Source organism: Podarcis pityusensis (assembly GCF_964106645.2).
Source record: "Podarcis pityusensis genome assembly, chromosome: 4".
NCBI classification, from domain to species: Eukaryota; Metazoa; Chordata; class Lepidosauria; order Squamata; family Lacertidae; genus Podarcis; species Podarcis pityusensis.
In genome coordinates, this window is record NC_138027.1 from 99418671 (window position 1) to 99433344 (window position 14674).

Consider the following 14674-nt stretch of genomic DNA (forward strand, 5'->3'; position numbering starts at 1 on the left):
TAATTCTAGCAAGTGTTAAAAACCAAACAAACCAGGCTACTTTCCTGATGAGGTAACTGTCTGGGTGATGGGCCATTAAGAGAACAAATGAAAGGGAGCTCTGTGTCAGACCGAAAATGGTTGGGCCCTCAGTAAGAAGGACAAAACCTGAGTTTGAGGGCAGAATTTGCTGTTATGTGAGCTAGAAGCTGGGAAAAAAGCAGCTAGCAGAGGATCAGAGTGCAATGCTTATTCTCTGCTTGAATTCCAGGCTATGGCTAAGGGAGAAAAAAGACCCTTTTGGGGTGTTAATGCTGTGAACCCCTCCATCACAGGCTCAGGTTATATATATGTGTAAATAAACCATATATCATAAAGACACCACAGTCTCCGCTCTGCTTCATTTCCAAAAGGAAACACTATTCCGTCCTGAGGCTTCTCTCAATCTGGAGAGTATAAACAAAACTCCACAAACCTCTCAAGCGTGTATTTTATTGACGTTCACAAGGCACATGTAGAGGTACTTCCTCATATGGCTCTGAATGAATGTGGTTAGGAGCTCTTTGTGAAGTTCTGTAAGAACGAGTGACTTTACCCCGCTTCCTGGGCTTGCAAGAACTAAAACAGAACTAGGTTGCAAAAGAGAGAGGGAGTTTCTCCCTGCTCTGGGCAGAGCTAATAGATACTAGAATATTACTGTGCCTTCATTTCCCAGCCTGCCTTGAGGTCTAGAAAGGTACTACCTTTTCTTAGAGGAGCAGCATTATTATTCCTTCTACCCAATACTAATACACAGATTTGCTGTCACTAAATAACTGGACCCTGTGGGAGCAGAACAAACACAGACCCTGGGTAAGTGCCTGGCGCCCCTGGAATCTTGCACTGCTTGGAGACTGGGGTGGCGTGCACCCCGGCAATTGTGTTATGTTCTGTAAAGGCAGCAGAATGAATGAAATAACATCAGCACAGAGGAAAGTGCTTAAACAAACATACCCCCGGTAAGTTCCTTCATCCACCTTCCCCTATTTCTTTCTGCTGGTCAACATTCCTTTCTTTAATTCCTTGGCAACTGTGATTAAGCAATAGTGCTGCCTGCCAAAAACTAAAGCTTTAAAGTTATCTCCAGGAGTTGTTTTATAACTTTCTTTTAAATTTCCCAATAAACTTCTTCTTTTTTTAATGAAAGCTAAGAGTCTGGGTCCCCTGTTGGCATGAGGCCCAGTAAGTGTGTACCCTCATACTGCCTTGTCAGCAGCCCTGAACTGTTTCAGATTGTAATCTTAGTCACAGAAAGCCTCTGGCTCCAGGCTTTCTGTTCAAACAGGTATGGCTTTTTGGTCTTCCTTCCATGTACAACTGCATAATACATAAGGCAATGCTAGCAAACTTCATCTTTAGCTCTCAGCAGGGAACTAATAATAGTGCATGATTGCAGTTTAGCACATGTGTCACAAAAGCTAGCACCTCACTGATTTGGGAGCAGAGTGGCAAACTTTAATTCAGTATAAACCTGACCTAATAGGTTTGAAAAACAGAAAAAGCTAGCCATGACCACAATCTTTTTGCTCTTGAAAGCCAATGTTTATTTTCTTCACTTTTTTGTGAATCTTTTCTATACATTTTAGAAACTGGAATACTGTTGCTTTAGCTTTAGCTATTTGAATTTGCAAAATTGTAAAAAGTGCAGGGAGCTTCCTGGAGAACAGAAGGCTCCCTGCTTCAGAAATCCATCCACCAGCTCATGTAGAGTAAACTATGCTGACCAGTTATTTGAATGTGGATGAGTGGGTCAACATGGTGTGAATCATCAGAACATGGGTGGAGGAGATGGGCAAGCCAGGTCTGCCCTCCTGGGTTCTTAGCACATCATAAACCATCAGATCTGCAAGTCCCAGTGCAGATCTTTGAATCCAAAATGCTAGTTGATCATATTTCCATCACCAGTGAAATGTGGATTTTCTTCTGCCTTCTTTCCAATACCAAAAGACAGCTAAATATAAAATGCACCACAATGTCCTTTACACAGGGTATAAAACATACTTGCAAAATGCATATCAAATGGTGTGCATGTGATTGGAAATAGGGTTGCAAATAAGGTCTGAAGATGAATGGCTGACAGCTAGCTCCAGCTTCCTTCCTCTGGATCCCTGATTCCTCTTCCTCTTTTGGTCCTCTTGGCTCTTACCTTCTTCTGTGATGTTCACATGGCACTGCTGTAAAGCAATGGTATGGCTTAGTCCCGGTCTGCAGTTTCTAATGGGAGAGGAGGATTTGGAAATCTGTCTCTCAGGTGGAAACTGGGAGGTTCTCTGAAGGATCTCCCTCACTAGCACCAAGAAAACAGCCACACAGACACTGTGGAATATTATTATAGAAGGTTAAAACTCCTTTGCGTCTATGTTAAAGTGTTGATCCTTTCTTCTTTGCTTTCTTCTTTCCAAATTTCTGCTCCCAACACTTCCTGTGTCTGATTTCGTGTACATTAAAACACGATATTCAACTGAAACAAATTTATGGTTACGTTAAATTTTCCATAGCAAACCCGAAATCCCTTGAAGCTGATAAACCCTTTTCCTTTTCCCTTTCGCAGATCAAAGTAAAGGATACCTTTTAATCTTTCACAAACTTGTATTTTAATGAGAATTGTAACCCCGTATTGCAAACCTCTCCTTAAGTGACTTGGCCTAGTAGCAGGAAAAACAATCAAAGCTTCTTTAGCTGCTCACATTAAGATTCATTTGCTTCATAACTAGAGCATTTCTGCTGATAGGTCAGAAATTCCATGTGTTAAATATAGCTACATATCAGAGTGAAATTAGCTAAAGCAACAAAGGAAAGGACTTCCAAACCAGAAAGGAACCAGCCTTGAGTATAGCTCCTACACACAAGCACAAGTGCAACAAGGGCTTTTTACTTGAAATTTTAGTAGGGGCAGAAAATGCTACTGCAATGAGACATCGTACTTAGAAATAATTACTAAATATTACTAGCTTTACAAATGGCAGCAAAAGAAACCAGTTTGTTTGCTGCCTGCCCTTCATCCTAAGATCTTAGTGTGGGTTACAGATTGTATTGTTTAAGGACCAAACTAGATGTGATTGGGACAGCTGTTCTGCACATGTTCACTCCATTCTCGCATCAGACACCAAGTGTAGTTAATCTAAACTTCATACCCATGTGTGCCATGGACCTCTCCCCTCTTCACCTGCCCTAATCCTGACTTTGTCTTGAGCAGGGGCAAGGAACCTCAGGTATGGGAGCCAAATGGAGCCCTCCAGGTTTCTCTCCCTGGTCCTCCCCACACCTTGGCTTCTCCCTAGCTGGCCTTGCTCTGTACCTTCCTTTTGCCAGAATGTGTCCTTGAAAAGTGATGGTGTCTCTTTCATGCCAGAATGGAGATACAACTGTATGTCTGTCTGTAGGAATCTAGTAGCTGGAATGAAGCCCATTGTACACAGGTAAGAGTTGCATTCATAGCCCAACCATGTCTTGGTTTGACTATGCCTGCTGCTGGACTGAAAGGGGGTAGGAGACCTGGAGCATTGATTAATGTCCCCTCACCTGTATGTCCCCCCCTTGGTTAAAAATTAAGCCCCCCTTCTCAATTTATACAGTCTTACGAATAAACTAACATGTCTCCCCACCACATCTAGAAAAAAAGGCTTTCTGAGGACAGAAAGATTGTGATTTGTGCTACTGGTGGATACTAGTCAGGTATCAGCTACTTATATTTTCCATTACTAAAGTTCTCTTTGCTGCAGAAAAAGGTATTTATAATGGGCTTTTAGCAAACAGATAGATGAATGAGGTTTCTTGTTGAGCTAGGGATCTGTATGTTCCCAGAGTTCCCTCATAATGTATAAGTCCATGGATAATTGCTAATGAGCCAAGCCCCTGGAGAGCCAAGCTTCTGATCTTCGCTCTTTTCAAGGAGGTCTTTATGTCTGTCAGCACCTGCTGAATATCACATTAATAGCTTTGAATAAAGGACCTGGGTAAAAGAACGAAGATCATTCCATAATAATCAAGCTTATAGTTCAGGGAACTGAAAGCATGAACAAAATAGAAAAATGACAAGTCGTTTAAACGGGTGGATCAACTAATTTCAAAACTTAGGAACATATGGTACCACTCAGCTGCCCCTCATTAGAAGAGACGCCACTCATTTTAGACCCAAAAAACTAACACCTTCCTACACAGCCCTGATGTTCACACTTTATTACAGTAAATTGTTTACAGAAAAGAGGCTAAATCATGAAAACAGGGCTGTGGAAAATATCACTTTGGGAGTTGAAATTCCCACAGGAGAAGCACTTTGAGGAAAGAGCGGAGGGGGACGAACTTCTAAAATGCATCTACCACCTCACATGACAACTAAGCCCAAGTCCCATGAGCACATCCACTCTGATATATTCATACACACAAATGCACGTACATCGTCACTGTAGTCATTACTGTACAAACAAGAGAAACTAAATGAACAAAAAGCACTACAGCCCAAACTGAGAAAGAAAATGAGAAAAATATTCAGCATTTATCTCAGACCATAGCCAGTATCACTAGATGAGTAGGTCAACATGGTACAGTCTTGTTCAAGTATTGTATAAATGGGTTCTATTGTGTTAACAAACCCTGGTTTAAATTAATATTTCCACCCCGGAGATATTTAAAACAGGTCAACTACGGCTACAATCCTAGCCTTACCTACCTAGGAGGAAGCTCCACTCAGTAGGATTTACTTCTGAGAAGACATGGTTAGGATTGTGCTATTACAAATCAACACCATCTTCCAATTCTTTCATTTCCAGATCTCAGGACTTGGCAAATGGTCTTGTTCCTAATATTTAGTAATAAAATCCTACCTATAATTAATGAATTAGCCAATAACTGTCTGTGTTCAGATCTAACATAAGGCTTCACATAAAATATTTATAGGTATCAATGGGATCTCTTTAACTATAATGTCTTTAACATATAATAAAATATATTTTCCATATTGCTAGGTGATGTCACAGCCCCATCAGATGTGGAAGGAAGTCTCAATGCATCATTCAAACATGTAGCAATTGAATTACTATGCAATCTGTATATTCTTACAGCATAATGTATATGTTATAGTTTTTTTATTAAAAGCTTACTCATTGAATATACATATATATGATGTCCATTGTAAGAATTGGTCATCTCAGTAAGCAACTCTCCACTCAATTTTAATTTAAAGTATTTTATCACTGTTAATCAAACCACTCTGAATACTTTGGATAGTAGGCGCTGTTCTCCAACAGAGTTATCATTAAAACCTCAAAAGGTGCAATTATTCAGTACAAAAACAAACATATTATTTTGAATAATAAACTTGAATTTTCAGGTATTGCAAAAAATTGAGAACTTGCTTATTACGTACCTTTTGTATTAATGTGCCTAAAGATAAAACACTCCCCAAACCATTCCTCAAGGCAAATTTTAAAGCTCCTTTCCTCTTTAAGTTTCTGAAATTTTTTGCTGCAAAGAAAAGAGGAGAATGGATATATTTTTTATGTTATTAAGAAACTTGCAGAATGGTTATTTTCACCACTGTTTCTTGTATCCACTCAAAGCCACAAGGAAATTTATACACACCATTTGACTCTGGCTTGGCAATTCGGAGCCAGATGGTAACCTTCAGGGAGCTGATTTTTTTGCTCAGGGCCATCAGTTCTCAATGCTCTACTGTATGAGAAGTGGGATGGATGCAGGCTATGTAAGTATCACACTGCTTACCATGATGAAAGGACCGAACTCCACTGGTGTTCCAACCAACTGTTTGCAAAGGATGGAGGGCTTTGAAAACATTCAATATGCATGCTTGCAAAGACTCAAGATGTCCTGCCACTGTCCCCCCTCTGTCTCTGTCCTGTGGCTAAGAATCATAGAATCACAGAATTGGAGAGTTGCAAATTTAGCGCTGAGAAGAGGAAGGCTGCCACAGGCAATCCCAAACCATAGCAGAGTAACTTTTCAGTCCCGTGACTTGAGAGACCTTACCAGCAGATCGTTTTCTGGGCCTACAAGCAAGCTGTACTTTATTTTTTTATTTTTTGCTTTATTAAAAATCTCTTATATCATATGACACATTTCATATAGCATATCTCATATAACATACATATACATATGTATTGTACATCTTCTTGAGTAAACATATATATAATCCATGTAAGCAAAAACCATATACAAGTAGTATTCTGTTTATAAATTAAACTGATTCATATTTTACTATCTTTTGTTGTCTTATCTTTTTATTAACATGAGTTAAAGAAAGAAAAAACCAGAAAAAGAAGAAGGTGTAGTTGGACTTCCTATCATTTCCTGGTGTATAGCCTTATTCTAGTAATGAATATACCTATCATTATTGAGTTATTCTTTATATTCCTTCTAATACATTCTTACAACAGTTAGTACCTTTTGACTTATTTGCTAGTCTGTTATAGCTGAAACATTTCCGCCTTTCCAGTTCATTGCTATCAATGTTTGAGCTGCAGCCGTGGCATACAGAAAAATTTCTCTCAAATTTTTCAGAATATCGTTGCCGAGAATGATTAGCAGAAAAGCCTCGGGCTTTTTTAGAAAGGTTAACCCAAAGTTTTTTTCCAGCTCATCATAAACAAGGCACCAAAATTCTCTAATCTTTCTACATGTCCACCACATGTCTCCATTACTTTCCCCACACTTCCAACAGTTGTTTGCTATGTTTTTGTACAAGCTGTACTTTAAATCAAAAGGTGCTTGATCATCTTGGTGTTTCATTTGCAATAGCACGCAGCCAGTATTTCAGGAAGGATCCTTCGAAAATGGCACAGGGCGCTTCTCTTGGGACATTGGCTGCAGTGTGAAGTTTCGCTTCCTGCCTCAAGGCCTTCTGCCACCTCTGCACCTTGCTTCTTGGGATGTCCTTACATCAGTTTTCCAATCTGTAGTCTGCTCTGCATAGCTTCCCCTTTCCTAAGGCTTCTGTACAGTTTAATCTCAGCCAACTGTCTGCATCAACAAAAGTATATTGTGTCTAGATCAAGGGAAGTAATAATACCACTCTATTCTGCCTTGTTCAGACCACACCTGGAATACTGTGTCCAGTTCTGGGTGATGAAATTTAAGAAGGATGTTGACAAGCTGCAATGTGTGCAGAGGAGGGCAACCAAGCCTTATGAGGAAGAGTTGAAGGAGCTGGGTATGTTTAGCCTGGAAAAAAAGGAGTCTGAGAGGAGATATGAATCAAATATCTCAAGGGCTGTCCCATAGAAGAAGGAGCAAGCTTGTTTTCTGCTGCTCTGGAGGGTTGGACTCAAACCAATGGATTCAAATAACAAGAAAGGAGATTCCGACTAAACATCAGGAAAAACTTTCTGACAGTGGGAACGGTCTCCCTCAGGAGGTTGTAGACTCTCCTTCCCTGGAGGTTTTTAAACAGATGTTGGAGGGCCATCTGTCATGGATACTGTTATGTACTATGCTTGGATCCTAGAACAATAGGCAAGTAGGATTCTAGAATGCAACAACTGATTGGCCTGCAGGAAAAGACCAATCAGGCTCCAGGAGGGAAGCAGAATCAGCCAATCAGACGGGACTCATTGTGTAAATAATGTATATAAAAGCCTGAGGTTTGGGGGGCAATTCAACCACTGTTTTACAAGCTGCAATAAAGAGCATGAAGGCCTCCCTTCCAACTCTACAATTCTATGATTTTCATGAAAATTTCCTAGCATCACAGTGCTTTAGCTTAGCAATGTCAGAGGCCTCACTATCACAGAATAAGTATTTTTAAAAGCACACAATGCCTGACTTCAAATTAGTATAGGAAGCAACCCTATATACAGAGTTTTCACAGCACTCCCTAGATTTAGAGTGTTGTTCTATAAACTCTTAATCAATACAATTCACAGCACATCTTTGAATCTCAGGGCAACCCCATCTCAACATTCAGGGTGACCCAGAGAAGGTCCAAATCAGTTGGAGCCATCAGGGCTTATGCAAATACAAGCCAGCACGAAATGACCTGTACAAATAACTACAGCTCCCCATGCCAAGCTGCAGTGGGTTAGCAGGATCTGACTGCTTTGAGTCCAGACCTCTGAAGACTCTCTGCAAGGCAGGATTTGCTTTTGAGAAGCTGTTTGTAGTGTTGAAGGATTCACCTCTGTTGCTGCTGTCTCCGTTCAGATTAGCCAGCAAAGTATAACATCGGTGCCTGCTGTTTCATCATGCCTGGTGGGTATATATTGAGATCAAACACTTTACATCTGCACAGGAAGAAAGGCAAGAAATGTATCGTACTTAAAAACCAGAAAACAGAAAGGCAACAAACATGGTCATGGCGCTAGTTGTTCCGCTTCAGGCTTTACTTTTAACCAGCAATGCTAAACGCTTGAAGCCAGCCAGCCCTGTGCACATTACTTTTCGTAACAACACAGGAGACAGCAGGTATTTTAAATGCTTACATAAATGCATACACAAATGTTATGGGAATCCAGACTTTCTTTTGTGCCAAGTTATTGGATAGGTGCACTTTGAAACTAGGGGTGCCATGAATAGCTGTGATTTCCTACTCCTAATCACCGTTTCAAGAAATGCACAAGTTGTGGGGCACTCAAGACAATGGCAGAATGATTCAGATCGGCATTAATTTATACACTACTGTCTGTGCCTTGAAGAGGAGGGATGTGGTATACATTTTAGGTAATGCTTGTTTTATTTATTCAGCCACCAAAGAAATGTGATTGGGATATAAATCCTGATAATAAATAAGCAATAAATACAAAACAGTCATAGGCCACCTTTATGTCAAAATGCTCTACAAGATGCCTTACATCAATTGTTAAGGTACAAATGAATTATCCCCATGTGTGCCCCATGGGTGGGGAAGATGGTTGGAGGGCAAGAATAGTGCTCCATGGCACGGCCATGCCTATGCCGGTTGGCCTTTGGGGAGTTGACCAGAGAGGGAATGTCTCTCTTCTGGTCCACTCCTGGATTATACAGTTGGATGACCTTCGTGGTCCCTCCAACTCTAAAATTATATGATTCTAGGAAATCATAAGCCCCAGCCAAGCACTGTTTGGGATGTGATGTAAGGGGACTGGGAATGGAAGAACAGTTCCCAGTTGCTTTGCACTCACCATTGCCTGCCTGCCCTTTTCACTTCATTCGGAGTTGATTTTGTCGACAGTACTTCCCCTAGCATGAAGATGCGCAAAAGCCCCCTGTTGTAAACAAAAACTGCTCCCTTTCCCTTATGGGGTACACAAGAGTCCTTTGTAGGTTCTCCATCAGTAGGAGAAAATAACAGAGGCCAACCAGAGAATATTGAGAAGCAAAGAAGCTGGTAAGCCTGATCTTTATTAAAGCTGTTGCAACAGGGTGCTCCCCCACATGCAGGAGAGAGGACGAGGACCCAGAACAAAGCCCTTATATAGACTGTGCAAGCCCTTATATAGACTTTTGAACTGCCCACCCTGGAGCCCAAGACCACCCATCCATACATCATACATATGGTACACCAGAGAAGGGGCGGACTACAACAGAAATCTGAGTGCGTTGTTTTTATCCTGTCTGCCAGGTTACCTGATTGGATTATCTGGGCATCCTGGCAATTCTTTTGCTATGATAACTACTTAGTTATTGAATCTAGGTCACAGCTTACCCTATTCCTATCTTAACTGTGCCCTTGAGACAGGATTTGTGAGCAAAGAGACAATGGGGAGGCTACCCATTTCCTTCGACCTTGCAGAGAAATATTTGAGGTCAATGTGGAAGAGACAAATGGTTTCAGGACTTTTTCTTTGGGTCTCAGACATGTGGTCTATACATTTATGTATGTGCTTGCTTGGTACATTTATATAAGGCCTTAAAATTCTTATAATATCCCCCCCCCCTTACTGGGAACTTATAAGGAGGAGGTTCAGACACACACACACTCATATATATTTCAAGTTAGCTCCACCCACTGCTGGCCATGCACCCCACAGTCTGCATACTCCATAGGCTGTGAAGGCAAAGGACCCTCCATATGAGAGATCCCCACCCATGAAGGGGATGTCTGTTCATACATCAGTGTGTCTATTAAGGCCCTTGTCACATGTGAAGAATGCATGGAGTATGGTGTGTGAGGCTGGGACTAGCCTGGGGGGGGGGCTGTGACCTCTTCATGTGTAATTTGGGCATATGGGGAGGTGTCATATGGGGGTTCCAGTCTGCACTCCAGACCACCTACTTAAGTTAGAATCCTGTGGCCCCATTGCCTGAGGGTCTGGTGCATTGGTACCCCCTATATTCGCCTCTGATTTTGCGTAAGAAGCGCAAGCACAGGGAAATCTGGTCCATTCCTCTCTCTTTTTTGGGGGGGGGGGAGGTGTTATGTCTAAAAGAGCTGTAACACTGCAACCCCAAACACATTTACTAGGCCATAAATTCAGCAGATTTCAGTGAGACTTACTTCTGTGTAAACATGGGCTGGCACTGTAGGACTGCAATGCTTAGCCACCTTAATGGTGAGTCTCTGATTTAAATCAAAAGGACTTTCACCCCAGTAAACGTGGGAAAACTGTTTTTTTCCATGTGCTTTGGATTGGGGAGAAAAACACCAGATAAATAAATGTTTTCAAATACAGTATGGTTGGAATGAGGGAAGGTGTTTGCAAGCATCTTCTGGGAGGCAAACATAATCTAAAAATAAGTTATTGTTATGCGATTCCTTTGTGATTTTCTTCTCCTTTGTACACTATTTTTAATGCATTCCCCCTTGTGCGGTTTCTTACCTTTTGTTCTCTGTTTGTTTCATTAGTTCTAGATTGTTTATGGTTACTTGCTTTTTATTTTAACTGCATTTGCTATTCCCTGCGTCTGTCCCCCTGGACAGGCATTCTTCTCTCTTCCACATTACTGCTTTCTATGTGCCAAGATTAAATACTCTTTGATCTTCTTTGCTCCCACTGATCCATTTACATCTCTTCTGTATGTTTTTCTGGTCCTTGGATTACTTAACTCTTAAGTCCCTGATTTATTCTAGGTGCCAAGCTCTGTTTTCAGTTATCTCTCAGAATCTGATACTTTACTTACTGAAACTATGATTACAGAAACGTGTATGGACATCTTTTATCCACCAGTCATTTGTTATCCCAGATTATCTATAGAGTTTTTCAGTAGAGTTTTTCAGTATGTTTTGAGCCTTTGAAATGCAAGTTGGCACAAATAAAAGCAAAATTCTCTATTGTCCGATCTGCTCAGCAGTTCTGGAACTTTAGTACAAATACAGGACTGGTGAAAATGGACTGTAGGGGTGATTTGTGCCAAGTTGTTCACCTCTGGAAGAAAAGAAGAAACCTTGGAGAGTAGAATGGTTCCACTTTGGCCAGAACACTGGAGCAGATTGTGGAACCTTGAGTGGATTGCACAATCAGGCACATTCAAGCCCTTCCGATGCTGAAGAAATCAGTGAAAACCCTCCGACCACACTTGAGATTGTTCTATTTGAGCAGCACCATATAACACATTTTAGATAATTCCAGACTGCTCATGGCCATGCACATCTCAAACCTTCAGTGCTGCGTGGAGCTGGTGTTCCCGCTGGCCCCTCTCCATGTTAGGGGCTTTTCATCATTTTAAAAATGTATCCATAACCTGCTGAGATGTTTTCATCCTAGTTGGCATATAGCTGGGGTGAAATTTGGTAACACTCCTCATGGGATGCAAGGAGGATAGGAACAGTCTTTGGACCCAGAGCTCAAAGGATTGTTAATGCAGCCCAGTAGAAGACATTACTCCATGCCCACTTTTATAGTGCAGGTCCGTTTGATTCAGCTCCACAGGTTAAGCAGCATTCTTGGGGCAGAGTTTGTTCTGCTACAACAAAGCACCTTTTAGGTTTCCTTTCTTTTTTTAAGTTACAGAAACATATGCAGCCTTTGGCTGCCGACGCTACCTTTTTGTCCCCAGAAACTCGGCACCACCACTTCCATCTCACACACTGACACTTCAGATTAATTGCCAGCTTTTCCCCTGCTGAACTCAGCCAGCAAGCCACTTATGACTTCAGCAGATGTTTCTGCACTTCTAGCAAGCTAAAAAAGTTTATGTTCCCTTCCGCTTCCTTCTGCATTGACAAATTAACTCCATTGCAGCAGAAGAATTAAAGGGATGGGGGAGGAGAGAGAGAGAACCACCAAAACGTATAGCAAAGAAATAACTAGCTACCAAATTAATTTGAATAATGACCCTGTTAACGCCTCACTTCTATCCAAGTGGGAGGGCTGGAGTCCAAGCTGAGAATAGACAGAGGCCCAAACTGACCCAGTAAGAGAAAGAAAAACAAACACCATGTTCTTCAACTGAATACTTCTTCAAGTAATCTGCTTTAGAATTAGGTATGGTTAATTGAGCTTCAACTACCACTTATTTTTTAAAAAGGGAAAATAACCTAGTTAAATTCAAGCCCAGTCCTTCAAGCTGCTAATGACATAGTCTGAATCTTTCCCCTAGCCCCTCTTGAGCCCCCAGTCACACCCTGTGAGATCTCCCATGTCATAATATCCCAGATTTCCTTAACTGATGTTGCAGGAGCACCAGTGCCAACTGTTTCTGCAGCAGGTAAGGAAGAAAGGCTGTCTCTCTCTCACCCACCCACCCTGCTTGCTATCTTCTTCCCTGGTGCTTTAAAGCCTGATATAATATGATAGGAACATGGAGAGAAGGAGGAAGGACATCCTACCTGCAGATTTGCAACCAGTAGGTGGATGGGAGGAGTGTATTGGGGGGTAGCCGTTCTCTGGACTGAAGTGGTAAACATATCTTCCAACTGGCTCACTGTACACAGAAGAATGCTGTTCTGTGATGAGGCTGGGGAACTGCAGATCTGAATTATCTGATTTCAGCATAACTTTAGTTGTAGCTTCACGACCATCAAAGAAGATGCAGTCAATTTCACCCTTCTTTTTCTTTACTTTTCTTTTCTTTTCCTTCTTGTTGCGTTTGCAAAGTAAAGGAAGGATTGAATTAAGCTTTTATGTTTGATCTCTGATGTTGACTTATGTATATCATTTTTCCTTTGTTTTTCAAGCTTTAATAAAAATAGTTTTTTAAAATACAGCCTTCTGACAAATATCATCAAATTCCTGACCTAGGGATTTCATAACATTTCCTTGGGCCCTCTTGACTTTATCGTGATCTGCTACAAATGTCTCGTCTTCTCCAGTAATCAAGCCAGCATGAATACAGAGGTAATGGTGGTGGCAGCTGTGGCCAGTACTATCTCTGATGCTTTGCCTAGTAACATTACGTATTTCTAATGTGTTCTACACTTTTTATATATATTTGAAGTGGAAGGCGTACTTGGTTTTCCTAATGTCAATTCATAACTTCCATCAGTTCAATCTTGGGCATCAGCTATTTGTTCTTTATTTTCATCAGCAGAGAAAATTATTTCATTTGTTGGCATTGAAGCATTCTGCTTACTTTCCTTCAAGGCTTCTTCTCAAGGCTTCTTCTCTCGTCTTCTTGCTTTTTGACATGTCTGCTATGCTCAGGCATATATCATATAACTGTAAGTGTTTGGCAGTCATTTTTGATGATTTTTATACAATGTTACCACATTTTTACCCCCAAAAATAATAAGACAAGATTAAAACATAAAAAGTCAATATTTTAATATGGTTATTTATCAAGCAAATAAATTATATTAATTTAACCCAAATATCTTTTGAATTCCCAAGTCATGTTACAACTTTTTAGCACCCCTCATTTTTGAAATTTGAAATATTCAATAAGGAAAGGAAAGGAATCAAGATGTTCGGAAACTAATTACAAACTAGTTTGTCCAGACTAATTTCAGAACAGTGCCCTCCGCCTGCAAAGCAGAACAATTACAAACAGTATCCTTGCCTGGCAGGATGCACACCTCAATTTCAGAACCTTGAAACCAAAAAGGGTATTTACTGGTGAATGTAAATGTTCCATCAAATCTAATGCACACCTTAATTTTTGTAGCGTGATTTGGCCAAAAAATGTGTGCATTAGTTTCGAGTAAATCAAGAGGTTGAAGTGCCTAGTGAAAACCAGCAGCTAGCAGAATTAGTCCTCTCCAAGGTCCAAGCTGTATTTGTTCAACCTTATTGATCCCACTGTTATAGTAAATGGGGTCTACACAGTTATATTCAGAGTAAAGGTTGAAATGCCATAACAGGCTATTTTCTAGTAGTGTGACATGCGAACATGTTCCCCGGAATGGTTAGATCTTCACAGATGACCGTCTCATATTCAAGTTTTGTTTTTTTTAACATTCCTGCACACTCATGTTTTCGATCAACCTGGGAAGAAGAGAATGAGAAGTTGTTTGCACAAGGAAGCCTCTTCCCTCAGTACATAATCCATAATATATTGAACATCTCATAATCCCTGGTTTAGAATAATAAAACACATGTCTTTTCGAAGCAGCCACAGCAGTCCTTCTGGGAAAAATAAATGAATAAGTAGAACCACACAAGACTAGCACATCAAGTACTTTGTCCTCAAGGAAAATAACCTTTGACCAATTATTTTAGAATCATTTCTAAATTGTGGTAATTTCTTTCTTTCATGGGGTATTTGTTTGAAGTCATTGAATTTGCCCCTTGGCTTATTTTTTCTTCTTCCATTCATTGCTATCCAAAAATGGAAACCTCGATAGAATCAA

The 14674-nt window shown here is 40.7% G+C and overlaps 1 long non-coding RNA gene across 2 annotated transcripts; it reads right to left on the minus strand.

Annotated features, from left to right (window-relative positions):
- Positions 1-1625: 1625 nt before the first annotated feature.
- On the minus strand, positions 1626-7435 carry LOC308475950. Of its 2 annotated transcripts, none has more exons than XR_013985574.1 (4): positions 6418-7435; positions 5384-5481; positions 4688-4816; positions 1626-2479 (listed from the first exon to the last, which is right to left on the minus strand). It is a non-coding gene; the product is annotated as an uncharacterized lncRNA (long non-coding RNA). The 2 variants fall into 2 exon arrangements; XR_013985575.1 differs by lacking the exon at positions 6418-7435 and adding an exon at positions 5599-5803.
- Positions 7436-14674: the final 7239 nt, after the last annotated feature.